Source organism: Lissotriton vulgaris, chromosome 3_1 (genome assembly GCF_964263255.1).
Source record: "Lissotriton vulgaris chromosome 3_1, aLisVul1.2, whole genome shotgun sequence".
Taxonomy (NCBI): Eukaryota; Metazoa; Chordata; class Amphibia; order Caudata; family Salamandridae; genus Lissotriton; species Lissotriton vulgaris.
In genome coordinates this window covers 865,911,401-865,924,215 of record NC_141689.1, presented here as the reverse complement: position 1 = coordinate 865,924,215, position 12,815 = coordinate 865,911,401, and the positions used below count along the sequence as shown (strand labels likewise).

At 42.1% G+C, this 12,815-nt stretch overlaps 1 protein-coding gene across 1 annotated transcript in view; it reads right to left on the bottom strand.

Annotated features, from left to right (window-relative positions):
- PTCH1 (patched 1) overlaps positions 1 to 12,815 on the bottom strand; it is an 88,272-nt gene that overhangs the window by 66,923 nt on the left and 8,534 nt on the right. The gene's annotated exons all lie outside the window — the stretch shown is intronic.

Here is a 12,815-nt window from a genome sequence, read left to right as displayed (position 1 = left end):
GTAGGAAGCAGCAAGTGTGTACAATACAATGAGCTGACCCACAGTGAAACGAGTTTACTCTTGCATGTATTTGAGCTTCTGAACACACTACGAGCTACTGTCAAACTTTTTTTTTTTTAATAACTCGCACTATTACAAGTGTGAATAACAGTGGCAACACAGCTCTTTGCCTCTTGCTCTGCTGCTCGCACTGGAAAACGGTGTGACCAGAAAGGTCTTCTTGAAGAAAGGTGCGGCCTATCACCCACATAGCAAATTTCTACGCTGATCTAGGTTTTGTGATCTTGTGCTGCTAACTAAATACCAGAGTCCCATGGCTCGGGTACTTGTAAGGTATTGACATTCTCTCTTTCTACCATTGTCACCGCTCGTGGTAACTCACGAGCTATGTAACACCCTCATCCTGTTTTCCGTGATATGCATCCTCGAGAGCGAGTGTTCTTTCAAACATGTTTATGTTTGAGGTGTGCATCTCTCGAGGATGCAATGTCTGTTATTCTACTGTTTCACGTAAACGGTATGTCTACTGGTCAGTTGAATGTTGTACTTGCTACTGGCCAGTGGCACTCCCGTGTGATGCTGGAAATGTGTGAATAAACTTCATACTTGGATTACAACCCACGCCTGAGATTGTTCCTTTTCAACAATTATCCCTTCTTCACATTTGGCGACAAGGATTTGGGATTTTTCTGCATTTTCGGCATTTATCACTATTTTCTCGGTCCGTCTAACGATAATTCCGAGAATATTTTTGTGTTTCACTGTGTCAAATTTCAAAGAAACAAGCGTTTCTCACCTCGTGTTGAAATTTTTTCTTAATGAGCTATCTTCGGCGTTTTGTGGATTTTTCGAGGAATCATTGCCTTTCATGAACCCTTCGAGTTCAGTTATCGCGAGAGTTGCCTTCAGTGAACTCATCGCGCAACGGAAGCATTTCATTTGAGGAAGTGAATGTCAGTTTCTTCTCCCAACGTGAGCTCATCGCGCACATCTCGCAACGGAAGGATTGCCTGTCAGGAAGTGAATGTCAGTTTCAACGTAAGCGTTTCATTTCTGAGCCCGTTTTAGAAGCAAACACCGCTTTGGTTTCCTTTCTGTTCGTGCAACTGCCGATCTTTTAAAGGGAAACTCGAAGAAAATGGTATGTGCATTCTGTTTTCACTTCTCAAGGTAACTTTAACTTTAACAGAATAACTATAATTCAGTGGCTCATTGGGCATTTCACTATCCTTTTTAAACTGACATTTTATATTTTTAAATCTTCAAGAGTTCAAGTACTTTTTACACATTTGGTGAATATTTGAACATTCACATCTCCTACATTTTTCTATTTTAAAACATTTAACATTTTAAAGACTTTGGAGTTTAAGAAGACTGGTTTTACTGAAATTTAAGAAACAGCAATTTAAAGACGTTTGTCAAAAATGTCTTCTGGGGCATTTTAAAGGTAGCACTTAAAAAAAAAAAGGTTTAACATTTTAAAGACTCAGCATTTTAAAGACATTCAGCAGTTTAAAGACATTTAACATTTTAAAGACTACATCTTCAGCATTTTTAAAGACATTTTACATTTGATTTAAAGTTTACAAAGCTTAGTTTAAAGCTATAAGAAAGGAAGAGTACAAGAGTTGCATATTTACATATTATATTATTTACAGTACAAGTTATTTATTTTAAAAAAGAGAAATGGCTAATAACCAACAGGTAATTATTCTGAACAAATTCTTGCCCGTTAATGGAAAACCTGTGGAACCATGGAAAACTTGGTTTAGAAGCTTCGAGAATTATTTAGTGGCAATTGATGCAGAGGAATATGCTCCAAAAAGGAAACTTGCTATTCTTTATAGTCACTTGGGGAGAGCTGGTAGAGAAGTTTTCGATAACTTACCCCTTTCAATTCCACCTTCAGGAAGAGGCGAAGGCTGGAATGTTTACAGAGATGCAATTCTAAGACTTAATAGGAAATTTTTGGAACTTCCGAATGTCATTCTGGAGCGATATAATTTTAGAAAAAGAAAGCAAAACCTGGAGGAAAGCGTAGAAGATTTCATTTCAATTTTGAGGAACATGTCTGCTGATTGCAACTTTGGAGCTGATTTAGACATTTACATCAGGGATCAATTTGTTTATGGTTGTTGCCATAAAAAAATTCAAGAAAGGATTTTAAGTTGCAGAGATCCAACATTGGCTGAAGTGGTTGATATGGCCAAAAGTATCGAAAGGAGCATTGTTTCATCAAAAAGTATTATGGTTGAAAATGTTTCTCCTGTTAACTTTGTACAGAATGATGTTTCTGTTAATGCAGTGTCATTCAAGAATAGTTTTAGTAAACCTCAGCAGAGAGGTAATAATACATTTTGTTTCAGGTGTGGATCAAGAACACATCTCAGTAACAGTCCCATGTGTAATGCTCTAGGGAAGAAGTGTACGAACTGTCAGAAGTTTGGTCATTTTGATAATGTGTGCAGGGCCAGGCCTACCGTACATGTTAGATCTGTGTCAACACTTGAGAATTTTGATCAACATGATCAACATGATATTCTTTCAGGGTTTGATGTCGTTTCCTTAGAATCTGATATGCAACATGTTGATATTCACACCTTAGATTTACCTTCAGTTTCAAATGAGTCTATACAGGGAGATATTGTTCAACTATAGAAACTTTAGCTCCTTTGGGGGTGTTTGAGAAACCTGAGGTTTTGGTTGGAGCGCACACTTTGTCTTATTGGGTTTCCACAAAATTTATACAAAGGTTTGACAAGAACTTTTATTAATTAATATTTTGATGTTGTTACTCTTTTTCCATATCCAATCTACCTTTTCCCTTGCATGGCCTAATGGTTTTTGTTGTTTCAGTTCCATGTCTGTCATATCCTCACTCCTTATCTGCAGCGCAGATTTCATTTCTTTACTTACCTTTTATTGAGAAGAAGGGGTGGTGGTGTCAAAGGGTTTTTGTGAAGACATTCTCGTTTTGTATTTTCCTTGCATTGTTTCCTTAAGGTTTTGAGATAGGCTAACCTCACTCATTTCAATTTTGTTATTATAGGAAGGGAGATGATGTAAGGTATAGTCTGTTTTCTGTTACTTCTTTCATCTCTTCTGTTTCTTCTTTCATCACGTTCTCACTTCACCAATTCCCTCACAAACATCTTCTATGTTAAGTGAAAGGTATGAATCAGTAAGATCAAATCGCAATTGTTCTTTTCCTTCTAGGTTCAAGGATTTTTATATGTTTTAGTTCATTTTGTTCTTTTATTTTGTTCTCCTTTATAAAAAGGGAGATGTTGTAAGGTATTGACATTCTCTCTTTCTACCATTGTCACCGCTCGTGGTAACTCACGAGCTATGTAACACCCTCATCCTGTTTTCCGTGATATGCATCCTCGAGAGCGAGTGTTCTTTCAAACATGTTTATGTTTGAGGTGTGCATCTCTCGAGGATGCAATGTCTGTTATTCTACTGTTTCACGTAAACGGTATGTCTACTGGTCAGTTGAATGTTGTACTTGCTACTGGCCAGTGGCACTCCCGTGTGATGCTGGAAATGTGTGAATAAACTTCATACTTGGATTACAACCCACGCCTGAGATTGTTCCTTTTCAACAATTATCCCTTCTTCACAGTACTTTCGATACGCACACTTTGCCATCCAAATGCACCCTTCTGTGCGTAAACTTAAGTGACAAATTATTAGACAGTTCTCAGCAACCTTTTTAAACGGAGATTACCTTTTACGTTTTTGTAATCCAAGCACCATAACACAGGAGTTATAGTTACACATTAAATGTTAACATAAATTGTATAAACAATCAGCACAGACGTCTGTTTGAGAACAATTCCAGCAGAATGTGGCAGATGAGACAGATGCGATGCCCAAAGATAAGCATGAAACAGCATGGTACTGAAATTACACACCAGGCATCCGTGTGTATTTACATTGTTAACAGAACCCGCCCGAGGAGCCGAGTTGCAGCGGGGAGGCCCTGCCGTCCTGCCCCGCATACTGACAGGGCCGCTCACAAGGTACTATCGTGGCTCGCGAGGTCGCGCGGCCTTGTCTGTGTGCGGCCGCTGAGGCACGAGGACATGCCGGGCGAGCCATAGTACATTCCTGAGGCCGGGGCTCGCCCCCTCTAGCGCAGCCAATGATATTCAGCGCTGTTCCCTGCAAGCCAATAGAGAGGAGGCAAGAGGCACCTCCATTCATCCCGCGCCGCAGCCCGGGGGGTGAAGGTAGAGCCGGCCAATCCGCTGACCGCAGAGGGCAGCCGCACACAGCGCGAGCACTGACGGAGGGAAGGGGCGCCAGATACAGAAGGGCATGACGCACCGGGGGCGGGACTCCAGCACACACAGAGCAGACCCTACAGACGGGGCGGGGTCCCAGCAAAAACACAGCGCAGCTGGAGCAGGCAGAGACAGGATGCAAGCACACGAGGATCAGAGCACCAACAGTCAGATGCAGCGTAAATATAGAACAGCCTGCAGACCCAGGGTCCAACTTCTGGACGCATGTGTGTAGCACGCCCCAAGCAGTCATGCCAGTGGTGGCACTCAACATTTTCAACAGAGGCAGCAACACGCCCAACATATTCTAGCATGTGTGTGCCTTCTCAAGATTTTGAGGGGATGGCCAATCTTTACCTTCAAACTATGTTCACTTGGGGAGGTGGTATAAGCTCAGCCGATCGTTCTCATAACCTATTATACCTTCACGAAATACCACCCAGGTAAACATGTAAGGGAGAGGGGGTGGGCGTCGTGAGATAACATATCTCTGTTATGAAGACTGCTTGTAGGTAATCTGGACATTTCTATTGTATGCTTTACTACAAGCCTGAGTCTGCACGGTGTGTGTTGGGCTCCTGCTGTTCAAATTAGAGCAATATTAGAGTTGTACTGGTTACGATTACAAAAAAAATGCCAGAACGCAGGTCTTAGATGTCAGTGCTGCACTGCACTATTGATAGATTTCGTTGCAATGGGCACCAACTGTTGCATGTCTCTGCAGCACCCACAGACTCTGTACTGAGGTGTTGTACGAAGAGGGGCTGCAGGCTGACCCCTCCCTAGCCGCCGCCCCCACCTCAAGGATGTCTGACTCCATATACAAGAACAAGCTTTAATATTCTCTTTTTATCCAAAGTGTCTTCTGGCCGGGAGCAAGTTGTAAACTCAGAGGACCAACTTAATCACCAGATAAACACAGTTTTGCATTACCATGGTACAAACAGACTCTGGGTGCGTGCTTCACGTTTTTTGGTAAAATGTAATATATCGTGTGTAGATTGGTGTGTGTAATTATACTAGTACCCACTTGACACATCATGCAATTCAAACGTTATTGAATGAAAGATTGGGTTACATTCGGGCATTTGCAGTGGACCATGGATGCATAACCTGCGAGCGGTTTTGTTCTGATTTAAAATTGTGACCTGCAGGTTACGTTAGTAGCTCTACAACATCCACAGATATATCCTGTCTTGCATACAACATGCCATGCTGAGCAGCAGGAATACTAACCCAGTGACCACCTTAGGGGGATTAAAGCTTTTGACTAATAAAACCCGGAACACAGCCCCCCCCCCCCCCCCCCCCTAAGAGCATTAACCATCAGTGCTAGTGTATCCATTAAACCTAGAGACCTATGTATATACATAGCTTTGCAACAGCTGCTTAGATTTGTTAGCTAACTTATAATATGATCTGCTTGGCTAATATGGTGCTGATTTCAAGGGGTTGTCTAATGGCATACGTTTGAAAACTAAGATATGCCATGCATACGACTCTTCAGGGCAATAAACAGTATTACATGTTTGTATAATATTTTTCAAGGCGGTTTGCTAAAAAGGAAAAGAGAACATCATCATCTATGAACTCGAAGGTTTCTGGTTATTGACACACTCCCTGCTGATATTTACCCATCTTAGTAATGATCAGACATTTAATTCACCAATGCAGCAGAACGCCCCAACAACTAAGGTATTTGGAAACGATCTTACACAGGCAAGTACCCTAAGAAAACTAAAACAATTTTAGTTTTCCCTCAGTCACTCCTGGGATCCTTCCAGAACACAGCTCCAAATGAAGGCTTAATCTCGAGGGAGCAAACGGTTGGCGTTTTCCTCCCCTTTTCCAAATCTGGCATGAGAATGTACGGATATGACTTTTTAATGTCTGTGTATCGTGATTACTGCAGCATAAAGTGGCCAAAAGGTCACACTGCTGGAAGATCCTAGTAGAGGCATGGCGGTGGTGAGAGGGGCACAGAGAAATGGGGTCCCCATAACCCCAGCCGAGAAGTAAAGCCCTAATAATTGGAGAGTAGTGGCTCTCCTACTCCCTGGACAAAGATGCCTACAACCCTGGATTCCTAGAATGAGGTGTGCCACCCAGAATCTATTTGCAGGTTAATGTCGATACACATCAATTTGGTGACCATTTTCCTTAAGTTTGTGTGTTTTGCAGATAGTTTGAAACTCAAAGTCTTCTCAATGTGTCCGCAGGATGGGGCACAGGTGGGGTGAGGCTCTAGGATATATATACACACCCTGCAGTGCGATTAGATCCAATGGGCAGGGCTTTGGCACATCTTAGGGATGATGCAGGTGCTACAATGCACATCCAAAGGCATAACTCCACCACAATTATATGTAAGGCAGGCCCGCGTAAAGAATACAGTGATGACAGGCAAGGTCCCAGCCAGCATTCATGGAGAAAGACACCAACAGGCAGGGAGCAGGATTCCAGCAAACATGACTATTATAGCCAGAGTGAAGTTAATGTTGTCTTGAAGCCCATAATTACTAGTGGTCCAGTGACATCGTGAAACTATGCCCCTCCACCCCAGCAAACTTTAATGACCCCCTACAATGCTGATTAAGCGGCTCCTCTTCTATACAATGTATAAGAAATTGAGTTGTTAGTTGGGGGGGGGGGTGAGGGGGTAAATACCCAACTCAAGTAATCATAATCCTGGTCACAGTGTGAGCCACTAAATAAACCTGCGCTCAACCCCTTTGTGCTATGGCACAAAGACGAGTTTAACTTAAGAGGCTATGTGTAAAGTATTTTTGCAGTACTAAAAACAGTAATAAAGTCGAAATGCAAAACAATAAAGTTTCCAAAATGAATTAGAAAATAAAGTACAATTTAGTAAACATAATGTGTACTGTGGTAATCCTAGTGTCCTCCCCATCTGACACTAAAATATATTTTAGGCAGTGCTTGTACTCCCACAAACTCGGAGACAAAGTTCTGGGTGAACACAAGCAGAGTTCTCAGTGACCAGATAGTGAATAAACACAAAGTATTTCGACATTCTATTTCGCTCCTTTGACGGGTGCCCCAAATGTGATATGTAAATCTCTAGCAGACCTGTCAAGCAGGTCTTGACACTCCAGCAAAATCTGACACTGATATCAACAAGAGGTCCACTGTGATGTGTGCCAAAAGAAGGCCTTAGGTGTCAACACTTGCATGTGACAGGGGAGGCATTTTTGAAGTGCTCCCTGGGGCTGGACACATCCCCAGGCCATCCTGTCAAGGGGTGGAAAGCCTTTCCCTACACACAAGGCCCACTGTCCCTGCTCTGGGAGAAGCTCACTCCTCCCAAAGGGGAAGCCATCAGCAGTCAGGAGACAGTTGGAAGTCACAGATAGGCCTAGAGGATATAGGTAGGAAACATGCAAACTTTTCTAACGTACCTTTTCTTTACCAGTTAAACAAAAAAACTAGAGTCCTTGAAATAATTTTCTAGCCATTATCAAACAGCAGTCATAATGATTAAGTGTAGTATTGCAATTCAATGCCTTCCTATGAAACCAGCCAGTCTTGCCACAGTAGAAATAGCTGTAAAGCCTTTTCACGATGAGGACAAGTGGAACATTGAACTTTTACATGTCAATTTGCCTTTTGTGCAATAAGGCTTACGTAGCAGTGACATATTAAATATTTAAAAGTAAAGTTTAGGCCTGTCAAAAACGGGTTATATTGATTGGTTGAATTTGCAGTTTAAAACTGCACAGTCAGGCCACAATGACAGGCCTGGAGACATGCTTTAAAGTGCCACTGCAGTGGATGGCGCATTGAGTGCTGCAGTCCACTGGTAGCATGTAACTGACAAGCCCAAGTACACGTGGCAACAAATACTAGGGACCCCAAGGCAAATAAAATAAACTAATCGAGTATACAGATTTTACAATGGTGAACGGAAGTGCACAAGCACTTTACCCCTTGTTAGCAGTGCACAGAGTTCTATAGCCACCAAACATAGGGTTCTGAAAAACATTCGGGATGACCCTGCAAAAAGGACACAATTCCGACACAAAGGTCTCAGTACAAGTAGAGCCCTGTAGAGCGGGATGTACAGCAATAGACTGAAGGTTCCATTATACCCTGGTAAACGGAAATGTTAAAGGTCTACACGTACTAAATTCAGAGAGAGGACCCTATGCTTAACAAGCTAAATGGGTCTTCAAGAGCAAACACACAGAGCATAATTCCAACATAGGATGGTAGGACACATGAGTTAAGACGTGAGCTATGGTATTATCTGTCAAGGATCTTACAGATTTGGGGTATGTTGTATCAGTTTTTTGTTTTTTTTACACAATGGGCCAGGGTTTCTACACAAGCTGGGCAGGGCTCCCAAATATGAAGCAGTGTTATTACAAACAAGAAACTGCCACCTCAAGCACACAGCTTAAGCATACATGAGTTCTACAATTTGAGCCCGAGGCCTCTAGCACATTCGGTGCATGCATTATCCTACCTAGTACAGCAATACCCAATGTTGGGCCACTACAAAGATGCTTCAAGGCAGAAATAAACAAGGCTCTTACATAGCCAAGCACATCCTCCCCACTGTGGCTAGTGGGGTGACAGACTGATCCCTTGCCTTGTGATAGGTGGGGTAAACACTGCAACACTGCCCCATGACCAAAACAAAGGGTTGCACCATTAGGCTGAAGATGGAAACGGCGTCAAGAGAAGGGTCTGGCAATGGTTTAGGTGCTTCCGGCTCCTTCTACTCTTATGAAGTGTTGGTCTTTCCTCTGCATGCAAATGATTGGTTTGGGGCAGCAATATAATTGTTGTGCACTGGTGTTGGTGCAGGCGTTTATCCAGGGAGGCTATAGTGCCCTTGGGCAGTTTCCCAGTCACTCATGAGCAGATTTTTGTGGGTCGCAAAATCCAAGCAATAAATTAAGATGCCCGTAAATGCAGCATTTATCTTGTCACATTTCTGTCAAATGTCAGGCTATGTCTTCTGACCAATTGTTGCTTATTTTTATTTACTTTTTTTAACACGAGGATTGGCGTTTAGAAACTCCTCCCACTTAGCAGTTGGAGAAAGCAAATGATGAGACATTCTTGCTGGGGTACGGGGGCGTGATAGTAAAACTTACATCCTAAAGCCTTTCCTAACACACAACATAATGTAAATACCTGTAAATGTTCCATACACATTGTTTAAACAAAGAAAAAGGGAACTAGCTTTTCTTAACTCCTTTCCTGAAGTGAACAACCTTTCACAGAAAGGAACCATTTATGGCAGCTGTTTATTCTTTCCATGACTATAGTTCTTTACACAAAAGCAGACATCTCTTTGCAAGTCACCATGCCTTATGAACTATAGCAATTTTTTAAGTGACCTACATTAAACTGCATAAACTAGGTTGTTGCAACTTTTTACTAGCTGTACACATTGATGTGTTTCATTTTGCACTACAGATGCCACCTTATTTCTACATATTTTCAACCATATTTGCTCATATTAAGGCACATGTGTTGAAATATTTAAGAGAGGAGTCACCTCAATGTTCCATGACATTATAATGGAACTTGCCTTTTTCCTCAATAGAGCCGTGAAGCTCCTCTTTGTCTTGCAATATCCTTATAATGTACAACGGAGGTACTTTATTCCTAATACATTTCCTCCAAAATCGGTTAGAACAATAAACTTGGGAATAATTTTATGTAGCATCAACTTTGCCTATGTGGATCTTTATAAATTTGTAGCGCATTCCAAGTTAAGTTGATCACGTTGACTACAGTAACTCAACACATGTAAATAGTACGGTTGCGAGGGAGGGTATGCACATATGCCCTTCCAAATATACAAACTTATAACCATGAGTAAGAGACAAGAATGTATTTTTCCCGGCATAACAAGTAATAACTGTGCAAGGTAATTATTGAAAAGGAATCTGACAAGAGGCCGTAGAATGGCTACCCCAGTGAATCCATTGTTCAGACACTGGATATTTTCACCTTAATTCCATTAAATAGTAATATTAGGGGCATTGATGACATGGAACAGTGGGCTATTATTGCACTCCGGTTCAGCATATTGGCACCTGCAATATTTTGTCAAAATGGGTTGTCCCTTTTGTAGCATGGCACATTTTATTAATTCTGTGGCATAGCAGAACGTAACGGTGAACAGCAATGTTTTAGGTGTGGAAAACCTAAAGCATTGTATCTAAGCCCTACTGGGCATGTCCTTAGAAAATGTGGGGTTTAAAGTCTTCATTTTCTGAATCTCGGGTGTTCTGATAACGTGTCCTAGGAGTTAGGCACAGTACCGTTCAAGGAGAACAGTCTAATACTGTATATTTTTGACTTCATGGCATGGCATCATTTGGACATTTCTCCATTGCACAATGTGTTTGGGGTATCCTTTTCCAGCACCTAATCTTTCTGGCACAAATACAGCACATTTTGCACACACAGGTCTCTAGCATTGCGGATTGAAGGGATATTGGGTGCTTTCTTCTCTAGGTACAAGGTTGATGCAGGGGCTTCTTTTCTCATAGTATAGCATTTTCAGTGGTTAATTTGTAAAAGAATAGTGCTGGGGCTCTCATCAGGAGGCAGCTTGCACCAACCCATTTCTCCTGTTAGTGCCACTTTAAACAGTACGGACTACTGACCATGAAAGTGGGGGAGGGTATGGTGTAATGGTCAGAGTGTAATAGTCAGAGCTGCAAACTTCATAGCTGGGGCACCAGGTTCGAATCTCGGCTCAACATCCTGTGATTCTGGGCAAATCACTTAATCTCCCCATCAATTAATGTGTCCTTAACGGGTGCTCATGAAAAGCGCTGGTGTTGATGATTAAGTGCCGGTGCTGAGCATTGGAAACCACCAGCTCAAATTAAGCACAGAGTATTTTGAAGACACCATTGTTTAGCTATGAGAGATATTTTATATTGCATGGTTTCTTCTCTGCACATGGTTACCTATTCCATACTCGCAACAAGGAAAGTGAACACTAACCAGCATGTTGTGATTTAGTGAGAGTTAGTCATGTTCAGGTAGGTCTGTACTGGCACCCAGGGAATGAAAATTGTGGAATGCTTGAAATATTTCAGGTTATTTGCCCTTTCAGAGAGAGGCCTCCATGGTACTCAAATATTTATTGGCGTTTCAGCCATAAATGCCGAATGGTTGTAAGAGATATACTCTTCCAGAACTAAGGGATTGTCCACTAATCCAGCAAACACAGGTCCTTCTACCCACTTGAGAGATATATTTTCAAAGAACTCTCACCCACATAAAACCTGTGGCATGCTTCATCATAGAGTCTTCGCCCACAAAGTCAAATACCTCTGGGCAAGCTCAACCTCACTTTTGGAGAGAGCACTTTGATATCAATGTGGAGGATTCCTTATAATAACCACATTTAAAATTGCCTAAAGAGGTCCCCTCTGGGGCCCAAAGTATTCCACGGGTATCTTTGGAAAATTAAAAACATTCTGATGTTCATGGAGGTCATTAGTACTCCAACATCTGTTTTCTAGGTTTACATGTTTCAGCCTTTTCTGCCCCATGGGTCCAAGAGCTCTCTTCAGGACCTAAGACATCCCTAGTAAGCTTTATTAGATCAACTCACTTATCCCTACAAGCTCTTCAAAGCCTAGATCACACGTCCATTCATGCATCCAATCGAAATATAACTTACAAACCGCTCGGGTACCTCCAGGATGTGTTCTTAGAGGCACAGTCAGATTACCATTGATTGGGAGGTATAGGATATGAACGCAGCAAGGGCAGAACATATGGTGCAGGGATCCAACACAAGTACACAGGGTTGTGCACAACTTTTTCAATCATATGAAGACACCGTCTCACATATGCCAAGGCAAAGCATAGGGCTCTTGGAAAAGAGATGGAGAATTCTTCCCTGGTTGAACCAGGGAAAGAGCATGGGAACACCAAGCTTTCTACACAAGGAAATGAACAACATACTTGAGAAAAGGCGCTGATATATTGGGCTTGGTTTTAACGTACATAACTCTTACTCTCAGGGAGTAGGGCTTAAATGTATAAAGGGGAAGGCTCTAATGTGTAATAGGAAGGACCCATATGGCAGATTCTACATTCAGTAAGCAGTGCTGAAACGCCCACATGAAGGTAAACTTAGATGCGGAGTGGCTCCTACAAACAAGATATGAAGAAAAGGGCTTTTGTATGCACGGCGCACACTTCCACTGTATCGGAGGCGTGATTCAAGCACCCACCAGACAGACAGACTGAACAAAGGGAGCATGGAGGTTGTTTATCTATTTCTACAGCACAAACTAGACCCGAGGGCAGGAGCGTGCTTTCCAGTGAAGTGTGGGAAAGAGGAACAGACACTGGCTCTTACAGAGAATACTTGTACAAGCAGAACCGGAGAAATAATTGAACAATAGTCAAACAGGTTCAAAATCCCAGTTTAAACTGAATGGGTGGCAAGAGTTACACAGGTAGTACGGAGAAGTCCTTGAGCACTGGGTACATATGCGGGAAGAAACTCGAAACATA